This window comes from Stegostoma tigrinum, chromosome 18 (genome assembly GCF_030684315.1).
Source record: "Stegostoma tigrinum isolate sSteTig4 chromosome 18, sSteTig4.hap1, whole genome shotgun sequence".
NCBI lineage: Eukaryota > Metazoa > Chordata > Chondrichthyes > Orectolobiformes > Stegostomatidae > Stegostoma > Stegostoma tigrinum.
In genome coordinates, this window is record NC_081371.1 from 26,410,716 (window position 1) to 26,425,236 (window position 14,521).

The following is a 14,521-nucleotide window of genomic DNA, read 5'->3' on the forward strand; positions in this document are numbered from 1 at the left end:
CCTGGTAAAGCTACTGAGCAGGACTACTTGCATGCCAGACAGCATAAGTGGCGAGAGAGGCCGACGTAAGCGATTCCACAACCAACAAATCAGCCCTAAACTCTGCAGTCCTGCCACAACCAGTCATGAGTGATGGTGGAAACTTAAACAACTCGCTCAAACAGGAAGCTCTACAAATATCCCAATCGCGATGATTGAGGAGCAGGCGAGGACGTAAACAGAAACGTATAAGATATGAGCAGGATGAGGCCATTTGGCCCTTCAAGCCTGCTCTGCCACTCTTTTCGACCATGGTTGATTGTCCACCTCAATAGCCTAATCCTGCTTTCTCCCCATAAATCTTTGATCCCAGTTTACCCAGTTTTCACCTCTTCAATAGATTCAATGTTTTGGCATCAACTACTTCCAGTGGTAATGAATTCCACAGGTTCACCATTCTGGTTGAAGAAATGTCTCTTCGTCTCTGTCCTAAATTGTCTACCTTGAGTCCTCATACTTGGACACTTGGTTCCAAACATCCCCATCATCAGGAACATCCTCCCTGCATCCACCCTGTCTAGTCCTGTTAGAATTTTATAAGTCTCTGATATCCCATTTCATTTGTCTGAGCTCAAGTGAAGACAATCCCCACCTAGTCAATCTCTCCCCATACATCAGAACTGTCATCCCGCAATTAGCCTGGTAAACTTTCGCTGCACTCCCTCAAGAGCAAGAGCATCCTTAGTCAGAAAAGGAGACCAAAACTGCACACGATATTCTAGGTGAGGCTTCACCAAGGCCCTGTATAACTGTAACAGCACATCCCTGTCCTGTACCCAAGAAGTCTCACAATGAAGCCAACATACCATTTGGCTACTTATTGCCTGCTGCACCTGCATGCTTACCTTCAACGACTGGTGCACAAGGACACCCAGGTCCTGCTGCGCGCTCCCCTCTTCCCAACTTACAGTCATTCAGGCAGTGATCTGAGTTCTCGTTTTTGCTTCTGATGTGCATAACTTCACACATCCAAATTATTCTGCATCTGCCATTGATTCACCCACCTACCCAATCTGTTGAGATCGTGCTGAAGGATCTGTGCATCCTCATCGCAGTTCACCCTCCCACCCAACGTGGTATCATCTACAAGCTTGTGAAGATAGCGGATTTCAGGCATTTCAGGGACATTGGCTTGGCCTCTTTTGGAATACTGCATGCAATTCTAATCTCACTGCAGTGGCAAAGATATTGTTAAACTTGAAAGAGTGCAAAAAATGATTTACAAGGATGTTGCTGGGGTAGGAGGTTTTTGAGCTGCAGGGAGAAACTGAATAGGCTGGGACTATTTTTCCTGGAAAGCCAGAGGCTGAGGGGTGACCTGAGAGGTTTAAAAAAATCATGAAGGGCAGGGATAGGCTAAATTGCCGAGGTCTTTTCCCCAGGGTATGGGAGTCCCAAACTAGAGAGCATATATTTAAGATGAGGGGAAAAAATTAAAAAGAGGACCTGAGGGGCAACATTTTCATGCAGTGGGTGGTGTGTGTATGGAATGTGCTGTCAGAAGAAGGAGGCTGGTACAATAACAACATTTAAAAGACATCTGGCTTGATACACAAATAGGAAATATTTAGAGGAAAATGGGCCAAATATTTGCAAATGGGACTAAATTACTTTAGGATATCTTGTCGGCGTAGGCGAGTTGGACTGAAGGATCTGCTTCTGTGCCTAACAACTCTGACCGTAAAATATAAGGCTGAAGGATTTGCAGCATTTGCTGACAAAAGCCTGTCTCCTGGTGCTGGTTTCACCAGGGCCACTCAGACCTAATGACAGCCTTAGTTCAAACATAGACAGAAGAGTCAAATGCCAGCTGTGAGGTGACTAACTGCCCTTGACATCAAGGCTGCATTTGCTAATGTGTGGCATTAAAGAACCTAAGCAAAACTCAAGTCAATGGGACTTCAGGATAAAATTGTCCATTGGTTGGAGTCACAGGTGACACGAAGATAGATGTGGTTGTTGGAGATCAGTCATCTCCGCTCCAAGGCATCTCTGCAGATGTTCGTTGGTGGAGTGTCCTAGGCCCAATCATCTTCAGCTGCTTCATCAACGACCTTCCTTGCATTATAAGGTCCGAGTGGGGATGTTCGTTAATGGCTTGCTCAATGTTCAGTACAGTTTGCTTAGATGGTGAAGCAGTCCATGTTCAAATGTGACAATACTTGAACAAGATCCAGACTTTGGCTGAAAAGCAGGAAGTAACATCTGTGCCACTCAAATGCCAGGCGATGACCATCTCCAACAAGAAAGAATCTAACCATTGTTGCTTGACATTCAGTGGCATTATCATCACTGAAAATCCCAATATCCATATCCTGAAGCTTACCATTTTCCAGAATCTGAACTAGACTTGCCATACAAAAACAATGGCTACAAGTCAGAGGTTAATATACCTGCAATGAGTAACTTACCTTCTATCCACTGTCATGAGGGGTATAGACAGGGTGGATAGCAAAAAGCTTTTTCCCAGAGTGGGGGACTCAATTACTAGGGGTCATGAGTTCAAAGTGAGAGGAGGAAAGTTTAAGAGAGATATGCATGGAAAGTTCTTTACACAGAGGGTGGTGGGCGCCTGGAACGCGTTGCCAGCGGAGGTGGTAGACGCAGACACGTTAGCGTCTTTTAAGATATATCTGGACAGGTACATGAATGGGCAGGGGGCAAATGGACACAGACCGTTCGAAAATAGATGACAGGTTGGACAGAGGATCTTGATCGGCGCAGGCTTGGAGGGCCGAAGGGCCTGTTCCTGTGCTGTAGGTTTCTTTGTTACAAGAAATAAGTCAGGAATGTGATGGAATACCTTCACTTGACTGGATGGGTGCAGCTCTGGCAACACTCAGTCTTGACATCCAAGGTTATGCAGCCTGCTTGATTGTCAACAATCCACACTCTCAACCATCAATGCTCAGAAGCAGCAGTGTATAAAATCTACAGGATGTCCTGCAGAATTCACCTTAAATAGCACTTTCCAAGTTCATGATCACTTCCATCTAAAAGGACAATGGTGACAGAACACCACCACCATCTGCAAATTCCCCTCCAAGCCACTTATCATCCTGACTTCACTGTCCTTCACTATTGCCCAGTCTAAATCCGGGAACTCCCTCCCTAACTGTATTATGGATATACTTACAGCACGTGGGCTGTGGCAGTTCAAGAAGGATATCTGAATTTTCTTGGAAAAACAAATATGACTCAAGATAAGCATCCTAGTATCAGTTATTGACTGGTGTTTGCTTCTAACGTGACCGAGTGTGTTAGATCTTATTAGAATTGTCTGCCTGCCTCCAAGCGGCGCCTGCAATGTATGTATTGTGCCAATGAGTTTCACAGTATATCTGTGTACTGAGTATGTGTTTGTGGTGAGTGTTGGGGTTCTGTATTTTTTCCAGAGCATAATGACAGGCTTTTTCATATTCTTCATAATGAGGTAATGAGACTTGTTTACAATCTGATTTATAATTTTGGGAGCTTTATTTGCTTTGTTTACCTGCAGCCAGTAGTTTTTACACCCTAACCCTTAAATCAGGCAAACCCATTTTATCTTAAAGCACAAGATTTGCCCCTTTTTTCCTAAACCTTTTCTGGAAAAAGTTTTTTATAAAAAAGCCAAATATCCGCTTCCAGCACAAGAATGATCCTATGAATAGGCAACTCGTTGAAGAGTAAATGTGTGCTGGTGCCATGCCAAAGCATAACATTATAAAGTGATAGTGTCAGCACACACTAAGTAAACCTCTTTAACTTCCCCATCGTGTCTGAGAAAAACCCTCATAACTAAAATAAAAGCAAAGTACTGCAGATGCTGGTAATCTGAAAAAGGAGATAAGTGCTGAAGAAATTCTTCAGGTCTGGCTTTGTTAGAGAGAACAGCGTTAACATTTCTCGTCCATTGAGTCCAGTTTGGAAGAACAGTTTTTGGACTTGAAATGTTAACTGTTTCTCTCTCTGCCAGACTTGCGGAGTTCCTTCAGTTCCTCATTTGGACAACCTCTCCCAGAGTTACTTGCAGTAATGTCAAAATGTGAACCCACTCCTGTTCCCTGTATTTCTACAAGTTCTCGGTAATGGTCCCAACGTGCAGCATACAGAAGAGTACAAAAATTTGAATTCTTCTCCACAGAATGTGCTAGTTACTCTTTGAAGAGTTGCAACAACACAATAGCCTCCTTCGTCAGAGATCCCAGTAAACATCCTCTGTGATCTCATCTTTAATCCAATCAATTCAGAGAATGAGAAGATTATGGAAATCTCCAAGAAGTCTCTCTTTCGTCATAAAACACTGTTAGTACTTTTGATGCACTGCCTTCATAGTAAGTCAGAAATCTCTTAACTAAAGGAATAAAGGTACAAAAGATCATGCTGTTAGTATGGTATTTTGGATTGAAGCATAGGGCTATTGAGTATGAAAACCAGGATGTGAATTTATGCAACTCATTGGTTATGCTACAATGACACATGAAGTTCGAAACCATATAAAAAAATTACAGAATGGAAATGGACCATTCAGTCCTTTTGTGTCAGCGTGGCTGATTAAACTAACCATCCATTCTGATACCACTTTTCAACACCTGGTTTATGGGCTTGCAGGTTACGGCGTTTCAGTTTCAGATCCAGATTCCTTTTAAATGTGGTGAGTGTTTCCACGTTAACCACTAAACTGGGCAGTGAATTCCAGACACACAATGTCTTCTGGATGGAAAGCTTTCTTCTCATGTTTCGACTGATCCTTATACCATTCACCTTAAATCTGTGATCCATGGTAATTGATGTCTCTGCTAGAGGAAACATCTTTTCTGTCCATAGTACCCAAGCCCCTGTTTATTTAGTACACTTCAATTAAGTTATCCCTTAGCTATCTCCTATTGAAAACAGCCCTAAAATATCCAATCTTTCCTCATAGCCAATTTCCCAGTCAGTAATATACATTGCAGACAACAAGGGACACAAAACATGAACCCTAAGGAACACTGCTGGAAACATGCTTTCCAGTTGCAAAAACATTCGGTGACTTTTACGAAAATAGAAATTGCTGGAGAAGTTCAGCAGGTATGGCGGTATCTGTGGAGAGAAATCAGAGTTAATGTTTTCGTTTGAATGAGCCTTCCTCAAAACTGTTGACTTTTACCCTTTGTTTCCTATCATTGAGCCAATTTTAGAACCAAGGCATCATGTTTCCCTGTATCCCGTGGGCTTTAATTTTCTGACCAGGTTGCCACATAACACCTTAACAAATGCCTTTCTAAAATCCATGCAGACAGCATCCACTGTACTGCCCTTACCAATCCTCTTTATCTTCAAAATAATGTGATTAAAACACATATAATGTCAGCATAAACCAGTAATAATTTGGTATTGCACACGGTGGCCTGGTTGGAGTGTTGCAACTATCTAATTGAAGAAGACAACAGAATGAAAAATGCTTCCATCAAATAAATGTTGCTGCAACTGTACAAAACGCTAGTGCGGCCTCATTTAGAATATTGCGTGCAGTTCAAGCCGCCCCATTACAGGAAGGATGTGGAAACGTTGGAAAAGGTGCAGAGGAGATTTACCAGGATGTTGCCTGGACTGGAGCGCAGGCCCTATGAGGAAAGGCTGAGGGACTTGGGTCTCTTCTCATTGGAGAGAAGGAGGCTGAGAGGGGATTTAATAGAGACATACAAGATGATCAGAGATTAGATAGGGTGGACAGTGAGAGTCTTTTTCCGAGGATGATTACTTCAGCTTGTACAAGGGGGCATAGCTACAAATTGAGGAGTGATAGATTTAAGACAGATGTCAGAGGCAGGTTCTTTACTCGGAGAGTGGTAAGGCCGTGGAACACCCTGCCTGCCAATGTAGTTAACTCAGCCACGTTAGGGGCATTTAAACAGTCCTTGGATAAGCATATGGATAATGATGGGATACTGTAGGGGGAGGGGGCTTAGATTAGTTCACAGGTCGGTGCAACATCGAGGGCCGAAGGGCCTGTTCTGCGCTGTATTGTTCTATGTTCTATGCTCTAAATGGTGCCTCAGGACAATCTTAAAATTCAGCCCGATGATCATGAACGAAATGATATTTTTGTTTCAAAAATTGTCAGTTTCCCAATGCAATCTGTGACCTATGAACAGAAAGTTATTGTTTTTGTAAATGAAAGCAAAAAATGAAATCTGCCAAGTTTTGTTGAGAAAGGAATAATAATATGAACAGTGATTACAATGAGAGATGCAGATATCCACCAGAGGGCACCAACTCCTGCAAAATCCAGTAATATTATTGAACGGAGATACTGCACTCATCAGTATACTCTCACTGGTAATTTTCACAAGCTTCTACCATTCATCATAGTGAATTTGCAACCTATTTCCTTTCTTAAATGGATTCCATTGTAATGAACTTTCCAATAAATGTAATTTATTTCCATGGTCTTTATGTTTGAGATGTTAATCTTATGATTATGAGAAATCTTTGCCATATTTAAAACCATTTTAGCTGTAGATTTCGATTTTCTCCATAGCCTGGAATTTTCAAGCAAATTATTGAGTCATCTCTGATAATTCAGTTGGCTTTGTGAAACAAAAAATAATTTGCCACATTTTTTTATTAAGCATAACACAGGACACCAGAAATTTAGTATTAGTACATAGAATGATCAGAGAACTTGAATTAAATGAATGAATTATAGGGGAAAATTTTAGCTCACATCTAAACACTTCACTTTCCTTTGTGCCCTTGGCTTTTTTTGCACAATGGGGTAAATTTATGTCTTTGCTACATGAATAGTAATCTGTTAGAGTAGATTACCTTCCATTTATAATGTCCCCAATCTCTGATGATATTGTTTGCCCAGGTGCTGTTCCCAATTCACAAAATCCTTGACTACCCTATCTTTCAACTTGTCATGTTGGAATATTTGTAATACATGTGAGTTACAGTACCATGTAGTCCACGTCATCTTGGATAAGAGTAATCCCAGTGCATAAATAATAAATACAATATAAATATCCAAAATCTGTCTATTTTCTTTTTGCTTTAAGCTATAGCATAGATTGTACAATACTATAGCTACAGTATTGACTGAATCATGAAGAATCTGAAGTTGGAGTAAGGTTAGAAAAGTGTTTTCTGAAAAGACCAGTTGTTACGTTAACATCCAGCTATATATGGAATTTCCATATTCACAACTGACTCAAAAATGAACTGTGTTAAATTCAATTTACCAGTCTGTATTTTACATTTGAAGTCAATAGAAATCTATGAAATGAAATAATAATCAGACAAGTGATCTGCTTTTTCAGATTGCCTCCTATGTGACAAAGACAAAAACATAACCCTGTTGTTCCAGATTCTCACAAGGTTTGATGTAAAGAACTATTTCACTTCACTAGTCAATATTTGTGCTGGGATTCCTACATTTACAAATGCTATAATATTGGCTTTACCAGAAACCTCATAAATAGGGCATGAGTTATTTCTACAACTATGCAAGCTTGATGCTGACTATGTGTATAAGCCTAGATAGCCATTTAAATAGTGTTGTAAATGAACTTCAAAGTAGCTGACCCAAAAAGAACCTAAGTTGCTTGGTGTATGTTACAGGCTAAAATATAATAAGCCACAAACTTCTTCAGATAAAGTGATAGTGATAGCAAGATAGATAACATCCTGACAGAGGATAGAAGGTTTATACTCCATGGAGTGTTTACGGGAGTGCTGCTGCAGCATTTCTAGGGAGGCCAGATTAGTGGGCTGCTGTGGCAAGCTGCAAGTCTCTTGAATGATGGTATCCAAGGTTGCTATGGCTGCAATTTCAGTCTTGTTGGCAGCATCTGAGCTTGTATGACAGAAGCCTAAACTTTAAATTCAAAATTCAGATGTGTTGAAGCTGAAAGTCATTGCCTCATGGATGAGTTTGCAAATGTTCTCATAGAATTGGAGGCTCTGCTTCCACTGTTATACCTCATCTTTGTCTGATCAAGTGGGGAGTAGTCAGAGAATGATCTAGTTTGTTGCTAAATGGGACTGCTGTGGCTGAAATTCTGGCAATGTGTACATGTTATGATTCATAGGTGTGACATTTCCAATAATATTAAGTCTTTAGATATACTGGGCATTGGTGAAACTACACCTTGAATAGAATGAAAACATATTGGAGGCAGTTCAGAGGAGGTTTACTTGATTGATACCTGGAATGAATGGGTTCCCTTTTGAGGTTAGGTTGGACAGATTGGATTTGTGAAGTTCGGAAGAGTTTGTGGTGACTTCATTGAAGTATGTAAGATCCAGAATGGTCTTAACGAGTTGGATGTAGAAAGAATGCTTCCTGTTCTGTGCGAGTCCTGAGCTTGGAGGCAATGCCATAAAATTAGGGTCTCCTTTTAAAACAGAGATGGAGAGAATTTTGTTTTCCACCTAGAGGATTGTGTGACTTTGGAACTTTGCTTCAGAATGCTGTGGTGGTAGTTATTAAATAGTTTAAAGGTAGAATTTGATAGATTCTTGTTAGGCAAAAAAAAATCAAAGGTTATTGGGATAGACGGGAATGCAGATTTGGAAACGCAAATAGATCAGTCACAAAGCCAACGGTGCAGCGTCAGTAAATCTCAGAACACTCTACTATGCTGTCCCATTCCAAGGAACTCTGTGGGGTTTGGTGTAGCAAACTGAGCAGAGGGCATGGTGGAGAGCTTAGCATCTGAGGAACCTCTGCTCTATTTCCCTGCTGAACTGCAGAACCATTGTCACCATTGGCTCCATATTTATTGTAGTCTTTGTGTAGACAGACCACATAGTCCTCTGCCACCCATCTAACGTATGCACCAAAAAAAGTCTCCAGAAACATTGAGACACTTTTTGACATTTTCCACTAGACAAAAGAAGCTCCATAAATCTGAAACAAAAAGAGAAATTGCAAAAGTCAGCAGGTCTGGCAACATCTGTGGTGAGAAAGCAGAGTTAATGTTCCCAGTCCAGTGACTGTTCATCAGAACTGATAGCAGCTAGGACAAACTGGTATTTATGCTGAAAATGAAGTTGGGGAGGGTGGTGGGATAAGGAGGTCAGTGGATAGGTGGAAATGCAGCCAAGAGAGAAAGAGCGATATGAACGTGTTAAGTAAATGAGGGAATTAGGGGTGGCAGGCCAGGATAGAAGAGAAGCTGACCAAATCATAATGAGAGCTGAGGATATCAGATGTTGTGTAGGCTGTGCTGAAAATAACCCATATAAATGTGATAATAGCCCTGAAAGTGGGTGATTATTGGTTGGCTGAGCTAAAAGTAACCAATGTCATAACAAGAGAGGAGAACAGGCCACAAAAGATCAGAAAGCACCAACGTGGGTGGGTGTGAATTTTTGGTGGAGAGGATCTTGCCCCGAGCAAGTTCTGGACTCATATTGGAGGCTGCCCTAGTCTTACAGTGCCAGGATTCCCTGAGCGAAGGCTATTCTTCTTGAATGAGACCTGCTAATGACCGTGACAAGCTTCTTGTCTTTGTGTCTGTGTTAATTTGCCTGGCTAGACAATAGTAATGGTATGGCTGATCAGACAAGGTGAAATTAGACAAGACAAGGCAATGCAAGGCAGCGATGCAAGGCAGAGTGAAAGTGTGCTTTGACAGCAAGGAAAGATCCTCACTTCTGTGCCCTTGAGCCCACAGTATCCTTGCTGCTTCCTAGGATGCAGCATTGAAGTATAGAAGTGTCACATATGTGAATCAGTGATGTGCTATGAGGTTCTTAGAGGCTCTGTGGATGCAGAGTGTGACTGACTGATGCTCATGATGCACGCTGTGAAATTTGGTGCCTGGTTTTCAACACGGAGATCGTTTGGAGCAAGAGACAAACTGAATTGGCCAGGTGTTCAGTTTGGTTTTGTTGTCAAGTTTTCTCAATGTAAAACTTGCATGGCAAGTTGGATAAGATGGAAGGCTGGATATTAATGTGGTGAGTTGGGCTGTTAACAAGGTATTAGACAAGCTTTGTCAATTGTCAATTACCCACTGCTGCTTAGTGATAATCTCACCATGCCACTGGTGGAAACTATTGAAGATGGAGTGAGTCACTCACAATGTCAAGATGGGCTTTACCACACTTACCGCCCAATGCTGCCACTCATCTCGCTATAATCATGTCACTCAAACCCCTATTATTTTACATGCCTGGTGCTGTATCAGATGGTCGGTTAGTGCCATGTCCACGTGTTCCGAAGCATGCTGAGGTTGAAAGTATGTATGTAAAGCCAAGGAAGCAAGGTGGGTCTGTTAAAGGTATAGATGGTATGTTAATGAATTTCTAGACCATGTGTTCAATTTCACAACTTAATATGGTGGGGTTTGAACCTCTTGTATGTAAGCCAAAATAATAACCTGTGTGTTTCTTTATTCTTCAGATTTAATGCTTGAATATAATTAATTGACATTAATATAAGCCGCGTTTTAGTCTCTGTCACTGGTTTTCAAAAACTTCTGAATAGTAAATGCTAAAACTGATATCACTTAAAACTGATCTCAAAGAGTTACTGTTTTAGTAACTGCAAGGGGCTTGGCAAATGTAATTGTCAGTATCTGGGATGAGGAGCAGCCAGCAATGGGAATGGGAAGATTGATAGGGGGAAAAAAACCTCAGACTTGAACTGAATCCTGGGTGTATAGACAGTGGCATGTAAAGACAGACTGCTAAGGTTACGCTTTGTAACTTAATGGCACTCAGCCTAAACAGCTTGGACATAACTGATACACGGGAAGCCTTATTTAACATCAAGCCTTCACTCTGTGTATCCTGGGAGTCTTATGCCAACTTCAAACTGTTTGAACTGACTTGACAGTCAAGAAAGTGTTGGAGGAGACTCTAATTTCCAGTTTTTAAAAATCCCCGCAGTATTGTTATGCAGAACTGGTCTATAAATTTTGATGAAGCCACTTTTTTTTGGAAGTTTTCCTAATGTTTTCCTTCTTTCTTATGTTGAGCTGCAAACAGTTTTAGCTCCACTTGCACCTCATATGTTCAGAGCGAGAAGGATCTTCTGGTTAAAGGTAGCACAGTGGTAGTGTCCCTTCTCCCGGACTGAGATGCCTAGGTTCAAGTCCTACTTGCACCAGAGGTGTGTAATAACATCACTGAATAAGTTGAATACAAAATAGGTTAATTATTTTTTTAAAAAGTGTATTTGGATTGGGATGTCAGCCTGGTTAGTACTAATAAAATCAGGGCTTGCATATAGATTTCAATCCCCATTTTTGAGGTCATACATTCTGTTCTTATATTTATATCATACTTTGATTCAGTATGCCAAAATGAAATAGCAAAACTTATGACGTTTAGTGGTAAGTTGAGCAGGGAAATTTGGTCATAGGAACTTTTCTGTAATACTAACTGAAGGAATTGCAAAGCACTGAACTAAGCAGCTCCCCCTCCCCCGCCTCCCCCCGTAATTGTAGTGTGATCATTTTACTTCTAATAAATGTGGTTTTGGAATTTAGATGAAAAAAAAGGTTTGGTTGTGTGTATAGACATTTTAATGTATTGCCTATTGTATAACAATAGATTACATATAATATTATACATTTTATATATTATGTATATTGTACTGCAAATAAAGCCAGTATTCAATATTAGTTTGAGTTTATTTTCTTCCATAATATTTGCATTGGGCATAGTAGTAGTGTATCCGGGCTAAAGCTCCAGTGATTTTTAATGGAAATTGGGTTATTCAAGTTCTTTGTTTTCTTTATTTTTGGGATGAGGGTGAACATTGTATTCTTTGGGTTACATAGTGGACATTACATTGTTTTCTGGGTGCTGTGTGTTTTTCCTATGCTTTTACTGTCTTTATAGGCCTCTGTGGTGTGTGCTCTGTGTTTTTCTCTCTTTTCACTTTGTTATTTGCCTTGCATTATTTGTTGTGCTTTATTCTCTCAATTGTATGTTCCGTGAACATTCAGCCCACTTCATCGAGCACTTTACTTGATTTTTTTCCCTGTACCCCAAGGCAATGTTTGACCCATTCAGTTAGACATGTAAGTAGAAGTGACATTGAATTATACAATTTCAATAACGTGTAGCTGAAGAATAACATAAACGGAAAAATACGTCAGCAGCATGAGATTAAATTACAAGCAGTTCTATAAAGATAGACATTCTTTGAGTTATGTATGAGGATTTATTTATGTTAGGACAAAGAACTCAGAACTTACATTTATTTGCACCGTTTGTGTCCTGAGAACATCTCAAAATAATTTACAGCCAATGAATTACCTTGGACGTGAAGTCACCATTATTATGCAGGCAAATGGTGCACAATAAGGTCCCTTGAACGTGAAAAATGACTAGTTAATCACTTGTTTGTTTCAGATCTGTAGTATCCTCGGTTCTTTCTCCCATTATAATTACTCTGTTGGGCTTTGATTGATGGGAGCAGTCTAATAGGTCTATTGAATTTGTTACGCTATTAGATTGTTGGTGATTTGACTCTTAACTCCATCTATCTGCCTTGGCTGTATCATTATTAATATTTTTCCTAAGAAAAATATATTAAGTTCTCATTTGAAATATTCCGTTCGATCTTTAATCTCCAGCTCAGGCCAGAACTTTAATCTGAAAATTTGTGTTTTTAAAGATATTGTACTGCCAGAGTACTGAGACAAAATATGAACCTAGATTGTGAGCCCAAGTCCTCAATTGAGACCTAAACCATGACCTTCCTAAACTGTGCAATTGCTTGTGTATTTTCATCATGTCTTCAGTCACTATGTCAATATGTATCCCTGCTTTCACTTGGGTCAAATGCTCACCCAGCTCAGAATGACAAGAATGCTGATTGCAGTTGAGACACCATTATCACAACGTCATGAACAAAAAAACTATTGATTCTTTAATGATGCAGAATCCCAAAATGGATTAATCACTAATCTGATCAGACAAACAAATCAATACTCATTAAATGTGCCTCAAAATAGAATGATCTGGGTCAGGAGGAAGGAGTAAATTAGGGATAGAAGAGTACAAACCATCCAATTAAAGGATGAAATTTCTATTTTTCATTCATTCACTCTGATCAACTTCCTATATGCCCGTCTATTACAAGTTACTACAGCATCTAGCTTGCAAAAGGTATTTATTAATTATAAAAGGTAAGATTTTATTATTTCCAATCTATAGTAATGGTTTTAGGAAATAGAAGACATAAGAATATCTATGTGGAGTGTGGAAGATATAGTTTTTCTACCATATGCAAATAAGCCATATGCTTAGCTTTGTTCTGAAAATTTCTGTGCTTAAAACTAGAATCACATTGATAAATGGAAGATTTTCTACTGGATCCCCCTGAATATTGAGCACTTTCATTTCAGGTATAGCGAGAGCAAGATGTACAAAAAGGCTGTTTCTATCCCATCGCAACATACACTTCTAAATCAGGCATAGCATAGATTAGATCGCTGGAAAACCATCGTAATATGGTTTAAATTCCGACCACTGAAAATAATCCATCACAGCCATTCTTGCATCCTTCCCAACTAATGTATTAAAGATGACCTATCTGTAGGCTTTTTATCTCTGGTTCATGAAGTTTCTGTAGCAAGGAAAGAGACCCCTCAGCCTCCCATATCTGCACCAGCTTTCCAAAAGAGGAATTTACTCAGCACTTTTCATTTACCATCTCCCCTTAGCTTTGCACATCATTGATGAACTTATGTTGTTATGTTTGGATTTAATTGAAAACTGTAATTTTGAAATATCAGTAATTTACCAGCTACTGTTCCTGATGTATGTCATCTCTGTAATTTGAATTTTCTCAAATATTCGATCCTAAGCTGGGAAATAGATGACAGTTTTCTTTGGCAAACTGCCCATATGTGTTCCATATGATTGAGATTATATCTTTACTCATGGTATATATGGGTTGCCTTTTCCAGGCTAACAATTAACCCTTAATCGCTGTATTTGATGGGCAATGTAAGGTACCTACAAAATTCTGGCATTTCTTTTAAAGATGAAAAATAACATGTTGGCAAAACATAACTATCCAGTAAAACTACATACTGAAATTTATTTAAAAGTTGAATAATGTATAGAAACCTAAAAACACAAGTTACTAATTTAGCACAATAATTAAAAAAAGACATCAATTTACAAGTTCTGACTTTTTATTTCTCAGAAAACTTACAAAAATAATCTTGTGATGACCTACATGGCAAAAATTTCTCATGGAGCTCCTATTAGTCCCGTCAGTTATTAAAAGTGAGATGAGATGCTGAATCAAAACTAGTCTGGTCCTGATAATTCTATACGGTAGCTACCCCTAAAGCAAGGTAATCTTGGCCATCAGAAATAAGTTCAGTCCTCACTTGAAGAAACCAGCAGCCTGTTCTACAGGCCCACTGTTAACTGGTTGGATAGAATGAACTGGCAACATAGGAATTAAATGAAATAAATTCTCAACTCCTCACAATAAGTCGAGGAACTTTTCCATAATAATGTATTTTAAAATAAAAAA

The 14,521-nt window shown here is 39.6% G+C and overlaps 1 protein-coding gene across 2 annotated transcripts in view; it reads left to right on the plus strand.

Moving 5' to 3' along the window:
* The first annotated feature begins 13,012 nt into the window (after window positions 1-13,012).
* LOC125461073 (sodium- and chloride-dependent GABA transporter 1-like) overlaps window positions 13,013-14,521 on the plus strand; it is a 65,712-nt gene continuing 64,203 nt past the window's right edge. For both annotated transcript variants that reach the window (XM_048549425.1, XM_048549426.2), the window contains exon 1: window positions 13,013-13,157. The gene's annotated coding sequence lies outside the window, so the exon portion shown is untranslated. The remainder of the gene's footprint in view (window positions 13,158-14,521) is intronic.